The following is a 23,507-nucleotide window of genomic DNA, read 5'->3' as shown; positions in this document are numbered from 1 at the left end:
TCCGGAAGGGCCTGTGTTAGTAGCGGGAACGCTAGGAAAAGCAGGACACACCCGCACCTAGAGTGATGGTCTAGGAGCCGCTGTCACATGAGGAAGGTGGTGAGACGTCCCCTAAGTCCCACAGAATAAGACAACATGGGACGAGGCGGTGGGGCTCCAGGAGCGAGCCCTGGAGTGTTAAGTGCCCCGAGCCAGGGCACTTTGGGCCTTTGGGAAGTGGGGGTTCCTTCTGTGGGAGGTGATGGTGATGAAGCTGGGCGGTGGCAGCAGCCAGACATGCAGAGGGTGTGTCTTGGGTTGGAGGGGAAAGTCTGAAATGGGACATTGCTGTGAGATGTCCTTCTGGGCCATGGATAAAGCCGGGAGAAATCTCGCCCTGGGGCAGGAAGGAAGGGGTGCTGGCTCTTGTTGCATTGCAGTGGGCCACAGTGAAGAGGTAGGTGTTTCATACCCGCCATCTGCAAGGATTTCCAGAGAAATGAGGGTCTTGCTCTTTGAAGCCCTGCTCGGTATTCCCGGGGCTGGCCCTCCTCTCCCTGCCCTGGGAGAGCCAATTACCAACTGTATGGAAACGACCATTTTAGTCACCTGGAGTTTACTTTGGCCACTTGTGAGCAAGGTCTAGATTTCAGTGGGATGAAATGGATGAAAATAGGGGGTTTGGAAGAAGAGAGGCTGCCGAAGTGGAAAGGAGTCGCCGTGTGACTGGAATCCTGGGAGCTTTGCGTGAGCTGCCCCCAGCTGGGGAAATCACCACCCTTCCCTCCATGCCGACAGACAGACACACACACACACACACACACACACACACACATCCAAATTGAATAATATATCCTGCAGGAGTTAAACACACAGAACAGCAATTTTGACTGGTTTTCTATTCCGTTTCCTATGGAGCTGCAAATTCTCTGAGATGTCATGAAAAGAAAGCAACTTCCAGAGGGGAGAAGGACAGAGTCTGGGATCAGAATAATACTAGAAATAAGTCCTAGCCACTAAGGAGCAACGTCCGCCAGTGTCCCCGCGTTCAGGCAGGTGCAGAAATACGGCGGCATCAGAGACCCACAGGTTTGGGCTGTGACCTGGCATCGAAAGGAAGGAGCAACTTCTGGGCCTAATGGGATTGGGAGGTCACTGCAGTGGGAGGTGCAGACGGCGCCGGGGGCTAAAGAGGCGGCCCTCCCTGCTGAGCGCCGTACGACAACGTGAACCTTACGTGGGATCCTGGATTTGAAGCACCTGCCATATAGCAGGTGGGCACTTGGAAAAGGTGGAGAATTTCAGGGCCAATGTAACCTGCTCAGACACTCCTGCCGGAAAAGAAGGGGATTTTGTCATCACAAAAGGTAAGCCCTGCTTTTGTTGAGCCTCTACTAGGCAGTGTGGCATTGGAGAGCCGTCAGGTGCTCGTCCCCATCTTGTCTTCCACTCCTCCCCGCACAAGTGGGGACACAGCACTGCCAGAGTCCTCTTCACTTAGGAGGGGTCATGGGATGACCCTTTGCCACTGAATTCTGAGCAGAAGCAGTTTTGTCACGGCCATCTGTATCGAAGGCACGCCGGGGTCGGGGGTTAGTCCTCAAGCCATGACAACACAGACACAGACCACTGTGCTTCCTCCCCCAGGGTCTTACGTCCTGCGCCTCTGCCCCTTAGATGTGAGACGCCAGACTCTGTGCCTTTAAGGCCCTGGGCAGGGTTGGAGGTGCTCCAGAGAGAGGCTGCCCCACAGGGAGCTGGCGGAGGGCATTTCCCTCAAGCAACCCGCACCCTTAGGTCCTTGAGCTGCACCCATCCGTCCCCGCGGGGCTGTGCTGAGTCTGTCAGGAGGGCAGCCGCCAGCTGCCGAGCGGCCCCGTTGGGGTCGGGGGCGTCCTCGTGGGGCCCAGCCCCGAGTCCCCCTCAGGGTGACCCTGCTGCCCACAGCGCCCACTCTGTCCGGAACCTGTCCCCCGACTAAGAGCCGCTTAGGCCCCGGTCCTGATGACCTCGTGCATGTATGTTTATCTGAAAGTCCCAGAGAAGCATCCCCCCCCTCCCCCCCCACCAATATCATGGTTCGGGTGGAGCTGGCAGGACGTGATGCAGCCACTCGGCGAGCCTCCTCGTGGTTGGTAAGTGATGATCGTTGCCGCGGGGATGTGGGGCGAATCTCTGTGCTTCCGACTTATTTTGAAATCATTCCCTACGTAATGCCCAAATGTTTGAGTACACTGATGGCCTTCTGAATGTGACCGTGAGGTTTTGGTTTTTGAGCCTGAGTGCGAGAGGCACAGGCGTGTCCTGTCAGCCACCCGCAGAGCCGCCTAGGACTCTGGTGTCCCCGATCAGGGTGTTTGAGCAGAGGGACAGGCTGTAGCAGGTGGCAGGCGTGGTCCCCAGGACGCTCCCCCAGGCCCCAGCCACCCGCAGACCCGCATGAAGGTTTGGAAAGGAGCCAGGCAGGAGAGGGCTTTGGGGTCCCGGTGATGCAGGCTGTGAAGAGGGTCCGCCGCCCCAGAGAGGTGGAAGGAGCAGCACCCACCAGACCCCATCTGACCTGCCCTGGGCTGGCCGGGGGAGGCAGGCGGGAGCAGATGCCTCTGCCGGTGAGCTGCAGCCCTGGACCCCAGCAGGAAAGGGGTGCTCTTGGGACAACGGGTGCTCCAGGACCAGAGCCCCGTGGGGCACTGCCGGGGGAAAGCAGGGATTCCTAGTGCCCGTTCGTGCAGTGAACTGACTGATGGGGGACAGTGCTAGCCCAGGGACGGCCGTGGCAGGCAACGCAGCAGCGGCCGGGACACGCCAAGAGCGCCCCAGGGACATTCAGGGAGGCACTTTTCAGGGGGGCAGCAGCACCCTCCCCAGTAGACTCTGGACGAGCACACACCACCCCGGCACCCAGCCAGTCCTGACCAGGGCGGGGCAGGGCACACGGGAGCTGCTGCCCGTCAGCGGGAAGCTCTGACGTTCTCTACGTGCGCTGAGCCTGCCCCCTGAGGGGCTGGTGTGAGTTGTCTCAGCCGTGGCCCTGTTTCCCGAGAAGCCCCCATTCCCCAGCCCCAGCTAAAGTCTGCTCTGAGCTCCAGCCTCCTCGGCAAAGGGCTGACCTCCTGCCTGGCTCTCGCCTACCCTCCTGTGTGGCAAATATCGCCGGCTGCTGCTTTAGGGGCCTTTGTGAGCAAGTGCGGGGGCCCGGGCCTGTGCCTGTCCGTGGTCCCTGAGCTGGGGCTGGGCACAGGCATAGGGCTGGGTTGGTGGCGGGATGCAGGGTGTGAAGCCAAGTGACATTCAGAAGACAGCAGCAGGGTGTAAAGCCACGTGTGAGCAAGCATCCAGGAGGAGGTGCATCCGCAGGGCCCTGAAGGGCACAGACACTCACGCCCCGTGGGGATGCGGAGAGTCCGCCGGCCCGGCGGTCCCCGTGCTTTGAATGCAGGCTTGCCGCCTGCCTGACAGCCGGTGTGCCCGGGGAAGTGAGCCTGCAGGAGAACGTGGGGCCACCACGCCGGTGGGGCAGAAGGGAGCAGAGTGGGCAGTGGAAGGAGAGAGCAGGGCCCAAGCCTGAGCATAGGAGCCGCCTTCAGAGGGCCGTGCCTCGGACCCCCACGTCCAGGACCCTTCTCCATCCTCACGCCCTCAGTCCTAGACCCTCACCCTCCTCCCTGGCCCTCGTGTCCATTTCACGAGAGATGGTGACCTGATGGGCCTGGGGAGGCCACGTGGGCAGAATCCAGTGTCAGGCTCTCATGGGCACTAATGCCTGGCTTCCCTGTGTTTTCCCCATTATGTGGCCTGAGGCATCAGATAGCAGGACCCCGTGGAGGACAGCTGAATCCCCCTTGACTGTTGGGGAGACAGGTCAGGCCGGTGCGCGGATGGGGCTTTGCACGCATATGATGCGTAGCTTGAATAAGAGTCCTTCTAGTGACAAGCTGATCAAATCATGGAGACTCCCTATGCCTCGATTTCTCCATCTGTGAAATGGGCCTCCTAATAGTACAAGGCAAAAGCATTGGTGTGAATTTCCCCATGATGTGACCTGCTTGTAAAAAGCCTGGGCCAAATGAAGTGGTCGGTGGATGTAGCTCTTGTTACTGAGTGTGTAAGAAAGATGCGCCCTCCCCCATGTAGTGAAGGTTCCCAACCAGTACACGTCTTGTGATCCCCGCGTACGTAGATTAGCGCAGTTTTTCTTTTCTCGTGAAAATTTGTTGTCAGGATGCTTGGGCTCGCCTTCCTCTTCTTCTCGCTTGTCCTTGTTCAAGATGAGGCTGTTGATTTGAGGTGTCGCCTCCATTGGAACAGGGGTGTTTGCAGCTTTAGGTCCCAAGTGCCTCTTTGGCCGCGTGCCGTAAGTCCTGGGGGCTTTGCTATGTGTTGTCTTCATTTCAAAGTATTTTCTAATTTCCCTTGTGATGTCTTGTACGGTCCCTGGGCTATTGTTATGGACTGAACTGCATCCCCCCAAAATTTGCATGTTGAAGCCCTAATCCCCTAGAACCTCAGAATGTCACTGTGACTGGAGTTAGTGGTTCTTAGGTTGAAATGAGGCCATTAGGATGAGGTCTAATCCAAGATGGCTGGTGCCCTTGAGGGAAGAGCGGATCAGCACACGCAAGGAGAGGAGGCAGGGGCTGGGGGTGCGTGCACAGAGGGTGACCACGTGAGGGGCGGTAAGAGCACGGCCACCTGCAACCAAGGAGACCGGCCGCAGTACAAGCCACCCCTGCTGGACCCTCCCTCTCGGCCTCCTGGTCGGAACCACCGTGAGAATCTGTGTCTGCTGTTTCAGCCCCTCATCCTGTGCCGTGGGATTTGGCATCGTCCCAGACTAATGCGGTTATTTGGGGACGCACGGCTCAATTTCCCTCTCTTTGCAGATTTCCCACATTTCCTTCTGTCATTGAGGTCTAATTTCACTCTCTTTTGGCCAGAGAACATACTTTGTATGATTTCAGCCCTTTTGTTTGTATCCCCTTAAGTTCACTGGGGGATGCTGTGTGGCCTGACGCGTGGAGTACCCTGGAGAACGTTCTAGGTACGCTTGACGAGCACGTGTCTATTCTGTTCTTGGGGCTAATAGTCTACACATGTCATGAGACCTAGTCTTTGCACAGTGCTGTTCAAATCTGTGATTCCCTTACTGCGGTGCTGTCTGGTCGCTGGACCCATAATGAAAGCAGGCTGTGCTAGTCTGCTTAGAGCTGCCATAGCAAGGTCCCACAGAGGAGGTGGCCAAAACTACAGAAATGTACTGGGTCCCAGTCCTGGTGGCTAGAAGTCCAACCTCAACTTGCTGGAAAGTGCAGTTCCAGGTGAGGGAAGGCGTCTCGTCCTGGCTCGCACACAGCTGGTTTTCTCTTGGTCCCTCACTTGGCTGCTTCCCTGCACAGGTTGGGGGGAGGGAGGGAGGGAGGGAGGGAGAGAGAGAGAGAGAGAGAGAGAGAGAGAGAGAGAGAGAGAGGGAGAGGGACACAGGATGGAGGGAGGAATCGAAAGCAAGAGAGAGAGGGACGGAGGGAAGGAGAGAGAGAAGGGGAATGAGGGAGGGAGAGAGGCGATAGGGAGTGAAGGAGAGAGGATAGAGAGAGAGAGAGAGAGAGAGAGATGGAGGGAGTGATAGAGGGGAAGGGAGGAAGGGAGAGAGAGGGGGGAAGGGGGATGGAAGGAGGGCAAGAGAAGAGGGGGAGGGAGGGAGAGACAGGGAAGGGAGAGAGAGATAAGGAGCAGGGAAGGAGGGAGAGAGGGGGAGGGAGGGAGAGAGATAAAGGGAGGGGGGCGAGGGAGGGAAAGAGAGAGGGGGAGGAAGGTAGGGGGAGAGAGAGAGAGGGAGGGAGCGGGGAGAGGGGGGCAGAGGGGGAGGGAGGGATGGAGAGAGAGAGGGACGGAGGGAGAGAGAGGGAGGGAGGTTGGGAGGGTGGAAGAGAGGCTGAGGGAGGGAGGGAGGCAGGGAGATCTTCGGTGTCTCTTCCTCTTTTCCAAAGGACACCGCTCTTGTCGGACTAGGGTCCCACCCTTGTGACCTCATTTAACCTTACTGACTTCCCCAAGGGTGCTATCTCCAAATACATGCAGCTTGGGATTAGCACTGCAACAGGTGGACTTAATGGTTGGGGTGGGAGCTGGGGGATCCATTTGAATCCATCACAGGGGGGACCGAAGTCTCCCACTTCTATTGTAGACCGGTTTCTTCCGTCCCTTCTGTCCATTTTTGCATCGTTCATTTGGGGCACTGCTGTTGGGCTGCTCAAGAGACCCCCCTGATGTGCACTAGCTGTGGCATCATGACAGACGGGAGCGGCAGATGGGACCACCCCTCACCCGGGCAGACCCGGGGCTCCTCTGGCTGCTGGTGCTTGGATCATTCCTGGTACCTTGAGTCTACTTCCCCTCCTCCCCCAACCCACCTTTTTTTCCTCTTTTCTGTGTTTTTGGCCACCCCACAAGGCTTGGGGGATCTTAGATCCCCGACCAGGGATTGAACCCGGGCCACCGCAGTGAAAGCATAGAGTCCTAACCCCTGGAACTCCAGGCAATTCCCGCTCCCCGCCCCCTCCTTAGCAGTGTTTGGGAGGGGATGTCGCCCTATCGCTGTGACAGCCACAGAGTCCTGGCCAGGCCCCCCGGCCCATCCCCCACACGTGGAGGCAGCAGCTGTGAGCTGGGGGTGCGCCCTGGCCTTCAGTGCTCTGTACACACCACTGGGCGCTGACCACAAGGACTCGCGGTATAAGCTGGACACCCCAGCGCCCAGAGGGTGGTGGAGCATGGCGCCCTTGAAGTGTTTAGCTCGAAAGGCAAGGAAAAGAGAAGCAGGAAAATGTCTCCAGACGCAGGACCCGCAGTGAAAAGCAAACCTCAATCCTGCTCTGCAGACACCAGAGAGCACCCCCAAACTGAACACCCGCAGGCCCCTGCCAGGGACCGTCACCTCCACACCTGTGCGTCTCAGGACAGGAAGGGCTCTTTTCAGACCTCTGACCGGGGAGGCCTGAGCTCTTCTCATCTGTCAAATCGAGACCCTGCTGGACACGATGCCCCCGCAACTGTGAAGCCGCGGGTGCCAGGGCCTTCCTTGTGCTTGTCCAGCCCTTCAAGGGTCTTTCTAGTGAGTGGACACAGGGCGTCTGAGGGGCTTCTCCAGGTGTCTGCTAGGTGCCCGCACCGTGCCGGGGGTGGGCTGTCACCTGTCATCGTTTCCTGCTGAGGGGAATCAACTGCTCAGCCACGCCCAGGACGGAGGCGCCAAACACGTGTTGGGTGGAACATCGCTCTCAAGTCCCCGTGCTCTTTATTGCCCTGCAAGGTTCTGGCCGCGTCACCACCTCCGTGTGTCTGCAGGGTCTGCCTGGTCAGGGTCCTCTGTGGGCCTGCCTGGAGGGGCCGGCTATTCCAGGAAAGAGCGGGAGCCCACGCAGCGATGGCAGAAGTGGCTCAGCGGCCAACGGATCAAGGTCAGGGAGGCGGCAGGCCTGGCGGCCACCTCAGGCATCCAGGGTGCGCAAGAGGCAGCAGCGCGGCCCCCGGGAGCTGCGCGGGGTGGGGGGGAAGGCTGAGGACTTGGCGGGGTGCGGCGGCCAGGCCCGGCACGGGCCAGGGAGGACTCATCTGGGCGGGAGGCCAGGAGCAGCAGAGCCAGGGGACCTCGGCTGGCTGGGCCACCTCTGCCAGGACAGGGACTAGAGGGACCAGAACCTGCATGCTGGGATGCGGCGCGGGGGGCTCGGCTGCTGTCCGAGGAGGGGCTGGAGCGACAGAGCCAGTCCTGGCCAGGGCGGAGGCATGGTCGACTTGCGGGTGGCTCGGGGTCCCCTGGATGTGCTCAGGATACGGTGGGAGGCCGTCCTGCGGCTCCGCGGCGCTGGGCGCCGGGAGGTGCCCCGGGGCTGCCGGCTCGCCGTCCACCGGCCCGGATGCTGGTTTAGTGCGCACTCTCGGCTTCATCCTCACCAGGAGGTGCGGGCAGTCTCTCTGAAACAGGGGACTGTGGTAGAAGTGTAACTGAGGTCGCAGTTGAGAGAGAAAAGGAAACCCCGAGTCACAAAAGAGTTGCTCGCAAGCAGCAGCCGCCTGGCTGGGCCCCTGGGCGCCCTCCCCCAGCCGACCCAAGGCCTCTTTGGAGAAAGCGGGACCCGTTCCCAGCAGGACGCTGTGCCCCAGCTTTTACATTCCCGAGACTCGCTCACTCACCATCACCTTTTGCCCTTGGAAAATGACTGAACATGGCCCCTTAGTATGAGTACAAGGCCCACGAAAGGGGACTTGGCGTTTGCAGGTACGAGACTGCAACAAGGTTCGGTAGCTTTCTAAGGAAGTGTCCGAATCGCCCCCTGGCCAGCACCTCCAGGGGCCAGATCGGGGACACTGACTGCTTCCCAGGAAGGGACCTGCGCCCCCACTCAAGTGATGCTCTGGAGCTAAGGGAGTCGAGGGGGCACACAGACCTCCGCCCTCCCCCCGGCGGGCCACTGTCCCCGAGCAGGAGGACGGGAAGGGCCAGCGTTGCAGCAGTGTCCTCTTGTCCCCCCGGTGTGACTGCGTGTCAGGCGCGAGCGGCACTGCCCACGTGTCAGGAGTACACGATGACGCCTTGCCCGCGTGTGCTGTGAAACGATCACCACAGGGGGTCCAGTTCACACGCATCACCTCACACAGACACACCAAAGGGAAAAGGAGGAGGGAGAGAAGTGACGTCCCTGTGCTGAGAACGCTTCGGGTCCCCCCATAACAACGTCCCAACACAGCGCGCGGCACTGCCAGCTCCGGCCGACACGCCGGTCCCCAAGTACCACCTTTAAAGGAAGCTCTCCCGACACGCCTGCCGCCGTCCCAGGCAGCCCCGGGGTTGGCACCCGCCCCCCACCCGCGGGCCCAGCGGCTCAGCCCCTGGAGAGGGCTCCTCCCCCGCCGTCCCCCGCCCTCCTTACCTCGCTCAGGACGTGGGCGGGCCGCTCCTTCGTGGACAGGTTGGTCACGCAGAGGGACGTGTGCATGTCCTGGTGCACTTTGCTGAATCCGTAGCAGTTAAGCTGGCGGATGAAGCTCTTCATACATTCTGTCTTGAACACCTTGTCTAGGCCGTCCCTGTCCAAAACCTCCTTTTGAAACAGCGGCCTGTTGATGCCTATGCAAGTCCCGTCTTCATTCCACCAAATGGACGCAAAGCGACTGCTGTGGACGATCGTCCACAGCTTCCTGGGAAAGGGGTGGAAGAGCAGGCTGCCTTCCCACACGGCCTCGCAGGCGGTGCGAGGCCCTTTCAACAAAGGCTCTTCCGTCAAATCCTGGAAAGCGGCTTCTCCAGGCAGCAGCCTGAGGTCGGGGTGTCCCGCGGGCACGGGCTGGTCCAGGGCGAGGGACTGGGGGGGTGCAGCTCCCTGAGCCGAGGGCCGGAACCGCTGTGTCGGGAGGAAGAGGCGCCTCGCCGAAGCCGGGCGCCCTGCCCGCGGCAGGGCCCTTCTCGTCCGCAGCCATGCGGAGCGCGGCGGGGCCCTTCTCGTCCGCAGCCATGCGGAGCGCGGCGTGTCCCTCCGCCACGTAAACGGGACAGTGCAGCGCGGCCGGCAGCACCCTGGGCTCACACTCCCGCTCAGCCCCTCACAGAAGTGCTCCGGTGGCTCGGGGGTGACATCACAGCCCAGCCAGCAAGTGACATCATAAAGGGCAGGCCCGTCAGCACGTCAGCCTCCTGCTTCACGCCCGTCATCGCAGGGGGCACGAAGACACTCGTGCACGGGTGCAGAGCCACGGGCCGAGCGCTCGTGCAAACCGGGCACGGCCTTCTGGTCCCGGAGCCCCCGGGCCAGGCAGACGTGCACGGACCCACGTGTGGCCCACGAGGTCAGAGGTCCTCCTGTGTGACCCCTGGCCTTCCGGGCCGTGCACAGCACCCACGATTTCAAGCACGAGCATCGTCCGAGACGCGGCCCACGGTCAAGGGCGCTAAAACTTGACAATTCACCTGTGAACTGGAAGAAAAACCCTCACGATGTCTGGGTCTGCAAAGTGCCTACCTTACCCTCTCCCTGGAGAGGTGTCCCATGGGTGCTGAGCAGGAATCGGACTCTGGACCCCCGCCCTCACCCGCAGCAGCCCTTTCCCTCCATTGCCCACAGCAGAGGCCAGACTCAGATGAAACGTTCAGGGAAATTTATTAAACAGAAACATTGACTGAAACCATTGAACAGAGGGCATAACAACACACAGAGGAACTTCTAACGGCCACCGGAGCCCACGGGTCCCGGCCCTCCCCCCAGGGTCCTCAAAACGGTGCCTCCGCTACACCCCACCCGGCGGCCCTCCGTCTCCCCACAGTCTCCCTTCCTGAGGGCCCCGCGGGTGGCCTCTCGCCAGGAAGATGGGCGCCGGCCATGCCCGCTCCCCCCAGGGCAGACCCTCCATTTCCGGCCCACATGCCCGGGGCCCGGCCCTGCCCTATGGCGGCCACAGGACAGTCCCACAGCAGGGCGCGCGCCACCGAGCCGGGGACGTGGAGTCCCGAGGAACAACGGGGTGGCCCAGCAGAACACAAGCCCTGGGGGGCCTCCCGCAGACCTCCTGCAGCCCCGGTCAAGGTCTTCCTTCCCAAGGTCCCAGGTGGGATCCCAGGTCCTGGGGTGGGTGCTGGCTGTGACCTCGTCCATCCCGTCCTTCCCGCCGGCTCCTGGGACTGGGCTCGGGGTCTCCACGCCGCGCAGGGCTTGGGGGAACTGCTCAGAGGAGAACACACGCACATTTCCACAACAACAGGCAGCGCTGGGCCTGAATCTATGCCCAGAAAGCACACGTCGAGCTCACGACACTGGCCCACAGAGACCAGAGCCTTGGCTGGCACGTGGCGCACCTCAGGGCTCTGCGGGGGGTCGATGGCTAGGGTGTGTGTGTTGGGGGGAGGGGAGCGGGGGCTGGGGGGTTCCTTGACACCTGGGTCCCTCTGGGGCCTACAGGGACACATTTGGGCTTGCCAGTACAGGGAGCCACCTGCCCCAGGGGATGATGAATAGGGGCCCCCTCTCAGGAGGGAGGCCCAGGCACCTTGAGTAGCCCCTAATATGGGGCCAGTAGGCTGCCGGGTCTGGCCTCCCCCTGCCTCCAAGCTTGGGGGCCCCGGGGCCTGCTGAGCCTACTGGCCTGAGGTGGACCCCGGGGGGCTCATCTCTGCAGCCCCGTCCTCATTTCCCGGCTCTTCTGGGATGGGCTTGAGCCCCTCCTCGGGGGTCTCCTCGGCCTCCTGGCCTCCTGCCTGGGCGAGGCCCTCTGGCTCCCAGCCAGGACCTCCTGGGGCCACCGGGGAAGCACTGCCCATCCGGCCAGGCATGGGGACTCCGGGGGCATCTGAGGGTCCTGCCTGACCTAGGTCCGCAGGGGCGGCAGCACTTGCATCTTCCTGAGTGGCCGCGGACGCCTTGCTGGTCTCCCCAGGGCCAGGGGCTGCCCTGGCGGCACCATGGTCTTCAGGGGCTGCCCTGGCGGCACCATGGTCTTCAGGGCCCGCCTCGCCAGCCTTGACAGTGCCGGCAACTGCCCCACTGGCCTCCTCACGTGCCGGGTGGTCCTCGGCGCTACCTTCCTTGGAACGGGCGGCCTGGGCGGTGGTATCTTCACCGGCCGGGGAGGCCTTGGTGCCATGTGCAGTGGTGCCTGCGGTGATGGCCTCATGGGCCGCGGCGGCCTGGGCGGCTGCTGCCAGGCCTCCAACGTCCACACGGGCCTCTTCCTGCCCTGGGAAGTGCTCCCTGCTAGCCGGGTCGGCCTCCCGGGCCTCGGTCTTCTGGATGAGCCGCAGCATCCCCGCAAAGCCGGGAGGCCTCCTCATCAGCCGCATCGTCCTCAGCGTGTCCCGGAGCGTGTCGTTCAGCCGGGCCCGCATCACCACCTGCCGGGCGCGCGCCTGGTCCGCCATGGCCGGGTGCATGGCCCCCTTCTCCAGGGCCGACTGCAGCAGGCCTTCCAGGCGCATCACGTACGCAGAGAGAGTCTCCTGGGGCCGCTGGGCACAGGTCACGAACTTCAGCCGAGCACTCTCCCGGGGGTCCTTGTTCCCAAACACCTGCACCAGCGCGGCCAGGCAGTCCTGGGCAGCCAGCTCGGGATCTTCCGCCAGGAGGCCGCGCACGAGATCCAGCGCGGGGCCGCGCAAGCTCTCCACCAGCCTCCTCCTCCTCTCCCTCTCAGACACGTGGCGCCACAGGTGCAGCATGTCGTTGGCCTGCTCCAGCCAGCTCTCAGAGGACTCTTCCCCGTGGCCCGGCTCTTCCATCCCAGAGAAGGTTCCCAGCTCCTGGTAGCCCATGCTGTGTAGCATGGGCTGCAAGGCCTGCCTCCACTGCTGGGTCCCGGGCCCTGCCTCACCCATGGCGCCTGCCGCTGTCACAACTGCTTCCTCAGGCGCAGTCATTGCCTCGCCCGTGGGTCCTGTCATACTCAGAAGTCCTGCCACGCCTGCAACATTTCTGTAACCTGCAGCTCCTTCCTCATCTGACTCAGCTCCTGCTTCCCCTTCAGCTCCTGCTTCACCTTCATCTCCTGCTTCACCTGCAGCTCCTTCCTCACCTGCAGCTCCTTCCTCACCTGCGGCTCCTGCCTCACCTGAGGCTCCCTCCTCACCTGCAGCTCCTTCCTCACCTGTGGCTCCTTCCTCACCTGCGGCTCCTGCCTCACCTGAGGCTCCCTCCTCACCTGCAGCTCCTTCCTCACCTGCAGCTCCTTCCTCACCTGCGGCTCCTTCCTCATCTGAGGCTCCCTCCTCACCTGCACCTCCCTCACCTGCAGCTCCTTCCTCACCTGCGGCTCCTGCCTCACCTGAGGCTCCCTCCTCACCTGCAGCTCCCTCCTCACCTGAAGCTCCTGCCTCACCTTCAGCTCCTGCTTGACCCTCAGATCTTTCCGCACCTGTAGCTCCTGCCTCACCTGCATCTCCTGCCTCACCTGCAGCTCCCTCCTCACCTGCAGCTCCCTCCTCACCTGAAGCTCCTGCCTCACCTTCGGCTCCCTCCTCACCTGCACCTCCCTCCTCACCTTCAGCTGCCTCCTCACCTAAGGCTTCCTCCTCACCTGTGTCTCCCTCCATACCTGCGACTCCCGCCTCCCCTGCAGCTTCCTCCTCCCCTGCAGTTCCTGAGTGACCTGCAGTTCCTGCCTCACCTGCCCTGCCAACCACTGCTTGTCTCTGGGGCTGCTCAGGGAAATTGGGTCTATCCTGTGAATCAGCATCAGGGGCCTGGGGCAGGCAGACCACAGTCCAGGGCCCTCCCTTGCCTGGTATTTGGCGGGGGAGCAAGCTTCGATTTAAACACTCAGCAAACTCGACCAGGGCAACACTCGACCCCAGCTCCTTTCTGTAGACCTTGCCCAGCACTCGGTACCTGCCCAGGGAACGCAGGGCAGCCTGCACAGCCTCCTGGAATTCCTGGTCTTTGCAGTCATCTGGGATTCCCAGGATGAGCAGAGATCGCTGAGCGTTCACGCCCATCGACCTGCACCAGTCCCGCAATACCGCCAGAGCCATCGCCATCTTCCAGGACCTGAGGGTGGGGGGAAGCGATCAAACAGGTGTGCACAGGCTGCTGAAGTGTGGGAATCGGCCTGTGGGTGCAAAGAGGAGAGGATCATGTTTGTGCCACACAGCCCACCCTAGTGCCCCTCACAGCAGCAGCCTGGAGCACCTCCCTGCCCTGTTTGGTTTGTCTGACTTTAGGAAACTTTTTTAATAAATTACATTTATTTACAGGATAGAAGGCTAGGGACTTCCCTGGCGGCGCAGTGGTTAAGAATCCACCTGCCAGTGCAGGGGACACAGGTTCGATCCCTGGTCCGGGAAGATCCCACAAGCCGCGGAGCAACTAACCCCACGCGCCGCCACCACTGACCCAGCGCTCTAGAGCCCACGAGCCACAACTACTGAGTCCACGTGACACGACTACTGAAGCCCACATGCCTGGAGCCCGTGCTCTGCAACAAGAGAAGCCACCGTGATGAGAGGCCTGCGCACCGCAACGAAGAGTAGCCCCCGCTCGCTGCACCTAGAGAAAGCCCGCGCGCAGCAACAAAGACCCAACGCAGCCAAAAGAAAGAATAAAATTTAAAAATAATAACAAAAGAGCACTTGTTGCGGACGACTCAAGAAACAATAAAATAAAATAAAATAAAATAATTTTTTAAAAAAAGACAGATAGAAGGCTCGTCACCTTTTCTACATTTCTGGCCTCAGTTTTAGGAAGCTGCCTTTTTCCCAAGGAATTTCTCAAGTCTTCCAATTTGTTAGCATAAACATTTCCATAATATTCCCCTATATCCCCTTTTTTAATGTACATCTGATCCGTAACGTTGACCCTCTCTCATTCCTCATATTGGTGATCAGCGTTCTTTCTATTTTTCCGTGATTCATCGTTCTAGGACTTTCTCGGTCTCCTTGCTCTTTTGAAAGAAGCGCATGGCTTTGTTCGTCGTGTCCATAATTTGCTTTCTATCACTGATTTCCTCTCTTAGCTCTCTTATTACTTCATTTTATGTTTCCTTTGCTCTTCTTCTTCTAGCATCTCTACATGGACTGTTAGCTCATTGATTTTATGTCCTGACTCTTTTCTAACAGAAGCATTTAGAGGAATACAGTTTCCTCCTGTCGCTTTTTGCTGCCTCCCACTAATTTTGGTAAGTTGTGCTTTCTTAGTATTCACGTTGAGATATTTTCTAAGTCCCTCTGTGATTTTTTTTCTTTGATCCATGGGTTTCCCAATATTTGAAGATATATTATCATTAGTACCATCAAATAAAATTCCCCCGTGACGAGAAAACTTATCATGTAAACTTGCAATACTGCTAAATTTATGGAGACTTTTACAACTCTGGTACGGCGTGTCCGGGTGAATGTGCAAAGCACCCTCGTAAGGAATCTGTGTACTCTGTGTGGAGGCCAGGGCCTTGCCCTGCCCACCCACCTCTGCAATTCCTGTGCCACCCGGACAGAGGCGACCTGAAGCTCTCGATGCCTCATGCAGCGGGCCAGAGCCCCTCCCTGGACCCCCACAAATCCATCTGCCATGGCCAACAGCCTCCACCAGATCACAGCAGCCCCAGCGCCTCCCCCTCTCAGCATCACTTACGCCCCCCGTGGCCAGGCGGCTCCTCCCCGGCCCCTCGCACTGCATCCCCTCCATACACCCTCCCCCACCCACCAGCTGGGGGCGCTCCGCTCTGGGCCCTGGAAGCCGGGCGCCCCGCCATGCGTACGGGCCAGACTGCCTCTCTCACCTCCCCACACCGGGGAGTCCTCCCCCGAGCACACTCAGCGCCGGGGGCTCTCGCTTCTCGTACCCCAGACGCACAGCCCACCCGTCTTGCCCCCGCCCACCCGGGAGCCGGAGCCCCCTAACTGCCACGAGCGTCCGCCCCCCCCCCCGCCCCACGCCCGCCCCGGCGGGAGCTCCCCTAACGCCTACCGCACCCGCGCCCGGGAGTCCTCCCCATCGACCCCCGCCTCAGCCAGGAGTAGCTCCCCCTTCCTCCCGCCACACGCAGGAGCCGTTAGCCCTCCCTTCCGGTCTCGGCCCCGGGGGTGGGGGGTGGGGGGGGTTGGGGGGGTGGGGGATGGGGCCCGGCCGTCCCGTGCTCCCCACCCCCGCAGCCAGTCATCCTCTCCTCTGGCCCCAAAGCCGGCCCCACCCGACCGGCAGGAAGCCCTCCGCTCCGGCCCCCCCACCCACGCTTAGCCATTAGCCCCACCCTCTGCACCCCGACTCCAGAACGCCCCCCACCAGCCACCCCGGAAACCAGCGGTCCTCCCCTCTGACCCGCTCACTGGGGGACCCTTCCCTCAGCCCCCCTTCAGCCCGCTACCCTCCGCCGCCGCTCCCCCACTCCCAACCGAGCAGCCCGTAGCCCTCCCCCGACCTCCACTCCTTCCCAGGGCCCCCGGTACCTGCGGAGTCCAGCCCCCGGCAAAGCCCCCGCCTGTCTCCTGACTTGCTCTGACTCTGTGGATGGCTCCGGAGTCCCGCTCACGAGGGGCTGAAGAGCTCGTCTCAGCAGAGCAGCCAGGAACTGTGCTGCCGACTGTCCCAGGCACTCTGTGCGAACGCCACGTGCGTTTCCGGCTGCTCCCGGAAGCCCCAGGAAGATGAGGGAGAACGTTCTAGACGTCTCTTTACAGGGAAAGTGGTTGGATCAGAAGAGCACGTGAGGAGGGGCTTTGCTACGGAAGCACCAATAGCCACGCGCACTGAGGGCCTGAGGTCCCAAGGCTTGGCGCCTCCGGAAGCAAAAGACACGCCCATTGGCCTTCCACCAATAGGAAGGCCTCCCTGCAAGGCTGCGGAGTTGGGGGAGCAAACTTGGCGATGCAGAGCCCATTGTGGCAGGTACGTCCACTTGTCTTCACAGGTGGTTTTCTACTGTGATTGATAATGTCATAAACCTATTCTTATTTCTTTGGTTTGTTTTAATTTTTGAATTTTATTTTATGTATTTTTTTATACAGCAGGTTCTTATGAGTTACCCATTTTATACATATTAGTGTACATTTGCCAATCCCGATCTCCCAATTCATCACACCCCCCGCCCGCCCCCACCATTTTCTCACCTTGGTGCCCATATGTTTGTGCTCTACGTCTGTGTCTCTATTTCTGCCCTGCAAACCGGTTCATCTGTACCATTTATCTAGGTTCCACATATGTGCATTAATACACGATATTTGTTTCTCTCTTTCTGACTTCCTTCACTCTGTATGACCGTCTCTAGATCCATCCACGCATCTACAAATGACCCAATTTCGTTCCTTTATACAGCTGAGTAATAAATAATAGTAATAAAGCTCTTCTTCATATGGACTGATTTCTTGTCTAGTTGTATCAACTAGCCATCCTCTCACAAGGCACAAGAGAATGAGGCAGCCGTCTGGGGCCTCTTTTATAAGGGAGGTAATCTCATTCATGAGGGCTCCCCCCTCATGGGCTAATCACTTCCCAGGGCCCCACCTCCAAATCCCATCCCTGTGGGGGTTAGAATTTAACAGGTGAATGAGGGGCAGAGGTTTACAAATATTCAGTCCATAGCAGTGTCTGTCCAACTATTGTTGCTCCTATGCCCCCTTTATCCTGCTGAGATACTCAAGGTTTTCATTTACATTTTAACTTCTCTACTGCCTTCTTAGGCAATTATCAGTTTTCACTAAAACTTTACAATTCACCTATGAAATGGAAAACAGCGCTCACCATCTCTGGGTCTGCAAAGTGCCTACCCTACCCTCTCACTGGAGAGGTGTCCCATGGGTGCTGAGCAGGACTCCGACTCTTGACCCCCGCCCTCACCTGCAGCATCCCTTTCCCTCCATTGCCCACAGCAGAGGCCAGACTCAGCTGAAACTTTCAGAGAAATTTACTAAGAGAAACTTTGACTGAAACCATTGAACAGAGGGCATGATAACACAGAGAGGAACTTGTAACAGCCACCAGAGTCCGGGGGTCTCTGGCCCCCCCACCAGGGTCCCCAACAATGTGCCTCCACTACACCCCACCTGGCGGCCCTCCATCCCCCCACTGCCTCCCTTCCTGAGGGCCCTGCGGGTGGTGTCTCGCCAGGAAGATGGGTGCCGGCAATGCCCGCTCCCCCAGGTCAGCCACTCCCCCTCTGGCCCACATGCCCGGGGCCTGGCCCTGCCCTATGGCTGGAACAGGAAAGTCCCACAGCAGGGCACCCACCACTGAGCGGACGACGGGGTGTCCCGAGGAACAACGTGGTGGCCTTCAGTTGTACTGCTAATTACTTTCACATTTCCAAGGAAATTCCTATTCCAATGCCATATTATCTTGTTCACCATCACAAAACAATATGGGAATCTTACAATTTGTTTTACACAATCGCAAAACTCTTGTCGTTGAACTGAATTAGTGCAAATACATGTGTGATTAATGTCATTTGCAAACTTAGATACTGAAGCTTATTAAGCCTTCTTTTAAATGGAACAATATTTGAAAAATTCCTAAAGAAAACACAGATGATATTCCATGTCATCTTACACAACAGGAACCCAAAGATGCTACACACCATGTTCCCCCCACTCGCAGGGGCCCTCACTACTTGGAAACTCGACCGCTCTCTCTTCAAACTCAGAGTGAAGGACCAGCCTCACTTGCTACCAGTGAACTTGGGCCTGGAAGGAGCCTGGCTGCTGCTCTGGCTCAGGCTCCCTCTTCCTCGTCGCTCACACCCTCTGCACACAGGGATGGGAAGGACCTGGGATCCAAGCTACTGACCCTGAGCAGATGCTCCAGGACCTGCCACTTGCTGGTCTCCGCGTAGGCCCGGGCACCCCACAGGAACTCGTAGCGGGCAGGGTCGCTGTGGGGCACCTGCCGGTACTCCAGGTAGCCCTCCTGCACCCACACTTCGGTGAGCAGCTCCCTGGGCTCCCCATAGATGCAGGGCTCCCTCCCGGCACACACCCCCATGCTGCCGAGCACTCCCCACACCTCCTCCTCAGGGGCGCGGTCACCGAACAGGGTGATCACGCCCAGGACCAGCACCAGGAGGCCGGCCTCGGGCGTGCTCTGCCCATCGCTCAGCACTGCATCCCAGGTGAGGCCCAGGGTGGGGACCAGGACGTACGTAGGTGCGCTCGCGGGGGTCCACCTCCTTCACATCCAAGCCAAACACCAGCTGCATTCACTCGCAAGCGTGGCTGAAGATCACGGGGAAGTGGTCCCGATGCTCCCGGAGGACCGTACTCAGCATCTCCGCCTTGGAGGTCGGCTCCCTGGGGCGATACTTGAGCAGGAACGCCACCAGGTCAGCCATCAGCACAACAAGTGCCTCCTGGGGCAAGGACTCGGCATAGGCGGAGAAGGAGGGGGCGCCAGGGGAGGCGGAGGACGAGGGGGATGCGGCCTCCTCCCCCGCAGCCCCCAGCAGCGGCGCCTCCACCGGACCCTGGGCCGGGACTGGGGCCTGAAGGTCGGCCTGAGGCTGGCGGAGCTCACTCATCTCGACCGGGGACCTGATCACTGGGGTCGGGCCGCCCACGGGAGTGTGAGCAGGGGACCTCGTACCTGGGGTAGAGAGGGGGTGTGAGCGGCCTCGGCGGAGAAAGGCACCCTGGGCAGCTCTGACAGAGGCCACTTACAGGTCTCATCTTAAAGGCTGCCCCCGGGCCTCACAGGGGCGCTCCTCCTGGGCGGCCTGTCCCCTGCCAACCTGAAGAAGGAAGTGAGGGGGCTCCTCAGGGTACAGCCAGCACGGCCCCAGGTTCTGGGGCTGATGGGGCATAGGGGTGACTTGGGTGTTGTGGGGTCCCCTCTGTTCTGGGAGGGGGAGCCCCTGGGTACACACTCAGGGCACGCACCTCCCCTTGACTCCTGGCACTGCCTGGGCCTCCTCTGCTCTGTACCCCGAGGACACGGTCCTCAGACCTGGGCCTTCGCCTCCCGGTTCCTGGAGCCCCTGTAAGAGGAATGGAGGGCGCACCTCTTGTGTAAACTGTGGCACAGCTCTGGGCCTCGGTGCTGGTAGGAGGATTGGGCCGGACACTGTGAGGTCCCCCCAGTTCTGAGTTCCGGGGTGGGTGGTCCCCTCGGGGCTCGCTCGTCGTGCTCACTGTTCCCCTTAAGGGCCTGGACCCTCCCCTTTGCAGGCCGGAGGAGAAACTCAGAACAGGACCCCGAATCTGAACAGAAAGCAGTGAGGGGGCCCCACAGGTGGCCGCACCTGCCCAGGGCCTCCCGAGGGTCCTAGGATGGAGAGATGCTGGGTCCTCACCTCCTCCTCACGTCCTGCCTGGCCTCCCAGCACTAACCACAGGGGCAGGTTTCTGTTGAGGCCCCTGTTCCAGGGCTGGGGGTCTGCTCAGTCCTCCCTCGGGGGCCTGGGAGTCCACCCTCTGCGGACCTGAAGGCTCACCCCTCACACCAAACACCTGACCTCCTGAGGACCCCGACCCAGAGGTCAGGAAACATCTCATCTGCTGACCGTGCTCTGGCGCCTCCAAGGCCCCCCCGGAGGGGCAAAGGATCCCTCCCTGTGTTGGGGTCTAACGTCCTCAGTCCTTCCTTCCTCGCGTGCAGGCTGGACTCTGGGCAGGACCTGGGATTGTCCCGTCTGCCAGTGTGAGTCCCTGCTCCTTATACCAGGTCTCCAGTCTCTCAGAGACCCTGACGTCAGGACAGGCCTACCGTGCTCATCCCGCCGCGGGGCCTCCCACGGCCACCTGCAAGGGCGGTGATCTGGTGGGTCCCTTTTGTCCTCCCTCAGGGTCCCCTCAGTCCTGCCTAAGGGCCCTAACCTTAGTCCACCAGGGACCTGACATTTTACCCTCTGCGCTCATGAGACCCCGCCCCTTATCCCAGGTCCCCAGCTTCTCTGAGACCCGGAAGTCAGGAAGTGCTGATGTGTTCATCCCGCCCTATGACCTCACTGGGCCAACTCTGTTCTGGGGTCCATGTTTCCCTTAGTCCTCCCTCAAGGCCCTCACCTTGACTCCACGCAGGACCTGGCATTCTAGCCATAGCACACCTGAGAGCGGACGCTTATACCTGTTCCGAAGCCTCTCTGAGACCCGGATACGTAAGTGAGGACTCGCTGCCAAGTGCTCATTCCACCCCAGGGCCTCCCAGGGCTGAAGGCAGGGAAGGGTATAAGGGTCAGGGTCTCACAGAGACTGCGGAGCGGGTATAAGGGGTGGGGTCTCATAGAGGCTACGGAGGGGTATAAGGGGCGGGGTCTCAGGCAGGAACAGGAGAGAATACCAGGTCCTGCGTGGAGTCAAGGTGAGAGCACATAGGGAGGATTGAGGGGAGCCTGGATCCCAGAACAGAGCTGGTTGTTGGAAGCCATACGGCGGGATGAACACATGCAGCACTTCCTGACATCCGGGTCTCAGAGACGCTGCGGAGGGGGAGCACGGGGCGGGGTCTCAGAGAGGCTGCGGAGGCGGTATAAGGGTCGGGGTGTCTGGTGAGCACGGGAGAGAATCCCAGGTCCTCCGTGGAGTCCAGGTGAGGGCCCTGAGGGAGGACTGAGGGGAGCCTGGACCCCAGAACACAGTTGGCCCTGGGAGGCCATAGGGCGGGATGAGCACGTGCAGCACTTCCTGACATCCGGGTCTCACAGACGCTGCGGAGGGGGAGCACGGGGCCGGGCCTCACAGAGGCTAGGGAGGGGGTATAAGGGTCGGGGTGTCTGGTGGGCACGGGAGAGAATCCCAGGTCCTCTGCGGAGTCAAGGTGAGCCCCCTGAGGGAGGACTGAGTGGAGCCTGGACCCCAGAACAGAGTTGGCCTTTCGAGTCCATAGGGCGGGATGAGTATGTGCAGTACTTCCTGACATCCGGGTCTCAGAGACGCTGCGGAGGGGGAGCACGGGGCGGGGGGTCTCAGAGAGGCTGGGGAGGCGGTATAAGGGTCGGGGTGTCTGGTGAGCACGGGAGAGAATCCCAGGTCCTCCGTGGAGTCTAGGTGAGGGCCCTGAGGGAGGACTGAGGGGAGCCTGGAGCCCAGAACAGAGTTAGTCCTGGGAGGCCATAGGGCGGGATGAGCACGTGCAGCACTTCCTGACATCCGGGTCTCAGAGACACTGCGGAGGGGGAGCACAGGGCGGGGGTCTCAGAGAGGCTGGGGAGGCGGTATAAGGGTCGGGGTGTCTGGTGGGCACGGGAGAGAATCCCAGGTTCTGCGTGGAGTCAAGGTGTGGGCTCTGAGGGCGGACTGAGGGGAGCCTGGACCCTAGAACAGAGTTGCCCTTGCGAGGCCATAGGGCGGGATGAGTACGTGCAGCACTTCCTGACATCCGGGTCTCAGAGACGCTGCGGAGGGGGAGCACGGGGCGGGGCCTCACAGAGGCTATGGAGGGGGTATAAGGGTCGGGGAGGCTGGTGGGCACGGGAGAGAATCCCAGGTCCTCTGCGGAGTCAAGGTGAGCACCCTGAGGGAGGACTGAGTGGAGCCAGGACCCCAGAACAGACTTGGCCTTGCGAGGCCATAGGGCGGGATGAGCACGTGAAGCACTTCCTGACATCCGGGTCTCAGAGACGCTGCGGAGGTGGAGCACGGGGCGGGGTCTCAGAGAGGCTGCGGAGGCGGTATAAGGGTCGGGGTGTCTGGTGGGCACGGGAGAGAATCCCAGGTCCTCCGTGGAGTCCAGGTGAGGGCCCTGAGGGAGGACTGAGGGGAGCCTGGACCCCAGAACACAGTTGGCCCTGGGAGGCCATAGGGCGGGATGAGTACGTGCAGCACTTTCTGACATCCGGGTCTCAGAGACGCTAGGGAGGGAGTACGAGGCGGGATCTCAGCGAGGCTAGGGAGGGGGTATAAGCGTCGAGGTGTCTGGTGTGCATGGGAGAGAATCCCATGTCCTGCGTGGAGTGAAGGTGAGCTTCCTGAGCCCTGAGGGCAACCTGGATCCCAGAACAAAGTTGGCCCTGGGAGGCCGTAGGGCGGGATGAGCAAGTACAGCACTTCCTGACATCCGGGTCTCCGAGACCCTCGAGAGGGGGCGTCAGGGGCGGGGTCTCAGAGAGGCTGGAGAGGGGGTATAAGGGGCAGGGTGTCTGGTGGGCACTGGAGAGAATCCCAGGTCCTGTGTGGACTCAAGATGAGGGCCCTGAGGGAGCACTGAGGGCAACCTGGATCCCAGAACAGAGTTGGCCCTGGGAGGGCGGGGTGAGCAAGTGCAGCACTTCCTGACATCCGGGTCTCAGAGAAGCTGGGGACCTGGGTTAAGGGGCGGGGGTCTCATGAGCGCAGAGGGTAAAATGTCAGGTCCTTGGTAGACAAAGTCTAGGGCCCTTAGGCAGGACTGAGGAGACCCTGAGGGTGGACAAAAGGGACCCAGCAGATCACCACCCTTGCAGGTGGCTGTGGGAGGCCCCGTGGCGGGATGAGCACGGTAGGCCTGTCCTGACGTCAGGGTCTCTGAGAGACTGGAGACTTGGTATAAGGAGCAGGGACTCACACTGGCAGACGGGACAATCCCAGGTCCTGCCCAGAGTCCAGCCTGCACGCAAGGAAGGAAGGACTGAGGACGTTAGACCCCAACACAGGGAGGGATCCATTGCCCTTCCGGGGGGGCCTTGGAGGCGCCAGAGCACGGTCAGCAGATGAGATGTTTCCTGACCTCTGGGTCGGGGTCCTCAGGAGGTCAGGTGTTTGGTGTGAGGGGTGAGCCTTCAGGTCCGCAGAGGGTGGACTCCCAGGCCCCCGAGGGAGGACTGAGCAGACCCCCAGCCCTGGAACAGGGGCCTCAACAGAAACCTGCCCCTGTGGTCAGCGCTGGGAGGCCAGGCAGGATGTGAGGAGGAGGTGAGGACCCAGCGTCTCCCCATCCTAGGACCCGCGGGAGGCCTTGGGCAGGTGCGGCCACCTGTGGGGCCCCCTCACTGCTTTCTGTTCAGATTCGGGGTCCTGGTCTGAGTTTCTCCTCCGGCCTGCAAAGGGGAGGGTCCAGGCCCTTAAGGGGAACAGTGAGCACGACGAACGAGCCCCGAGGGGACCACCCACCCCGGAACTCAGAACTGGGGGGACCTCACAGTGTCCGGCCCAATTC

The 23,507-nt window shown here is 60.7% G+C and overlaps 1 protein-coding gene and 1 pseudogene across 1 annotated transcript in view; one reads left to right on the top strand and one right to left on the bottom strand.

The window, feature by feature from the left end:
- The window catches only part of TEX28 (testis expressed 28), a 188,697-nt gene that overhangs the window by 84,981 nt on the left and 80,209 nt on the right, over window positions 1–23,507 (top strand).
- LOC136142722 (melanoma-associated antigen 8-like) lies at window positions 18,156–18,957 on the bottom strand (annotated as a pseudogene).

Source organism: Phocoena phocoena, chromosome X, assembly GCF_963924675.1.
Source record: "Phocoena phocoena chromosome X, mPhoPho1.1, whole genome shotgun sequence".
Taxonomy (NCBI): Eukaryota; Metazoa; Chordata; class Mammalia; order Artiodactyla; family Phocoenidae; genus Phocoena; species Phocoena phocoena.
The sequence above is the reverse complement of the archived record's forward strand: the minus strand, read 5'-3'. Positions and strand labels throughout refer to the sequence as shown.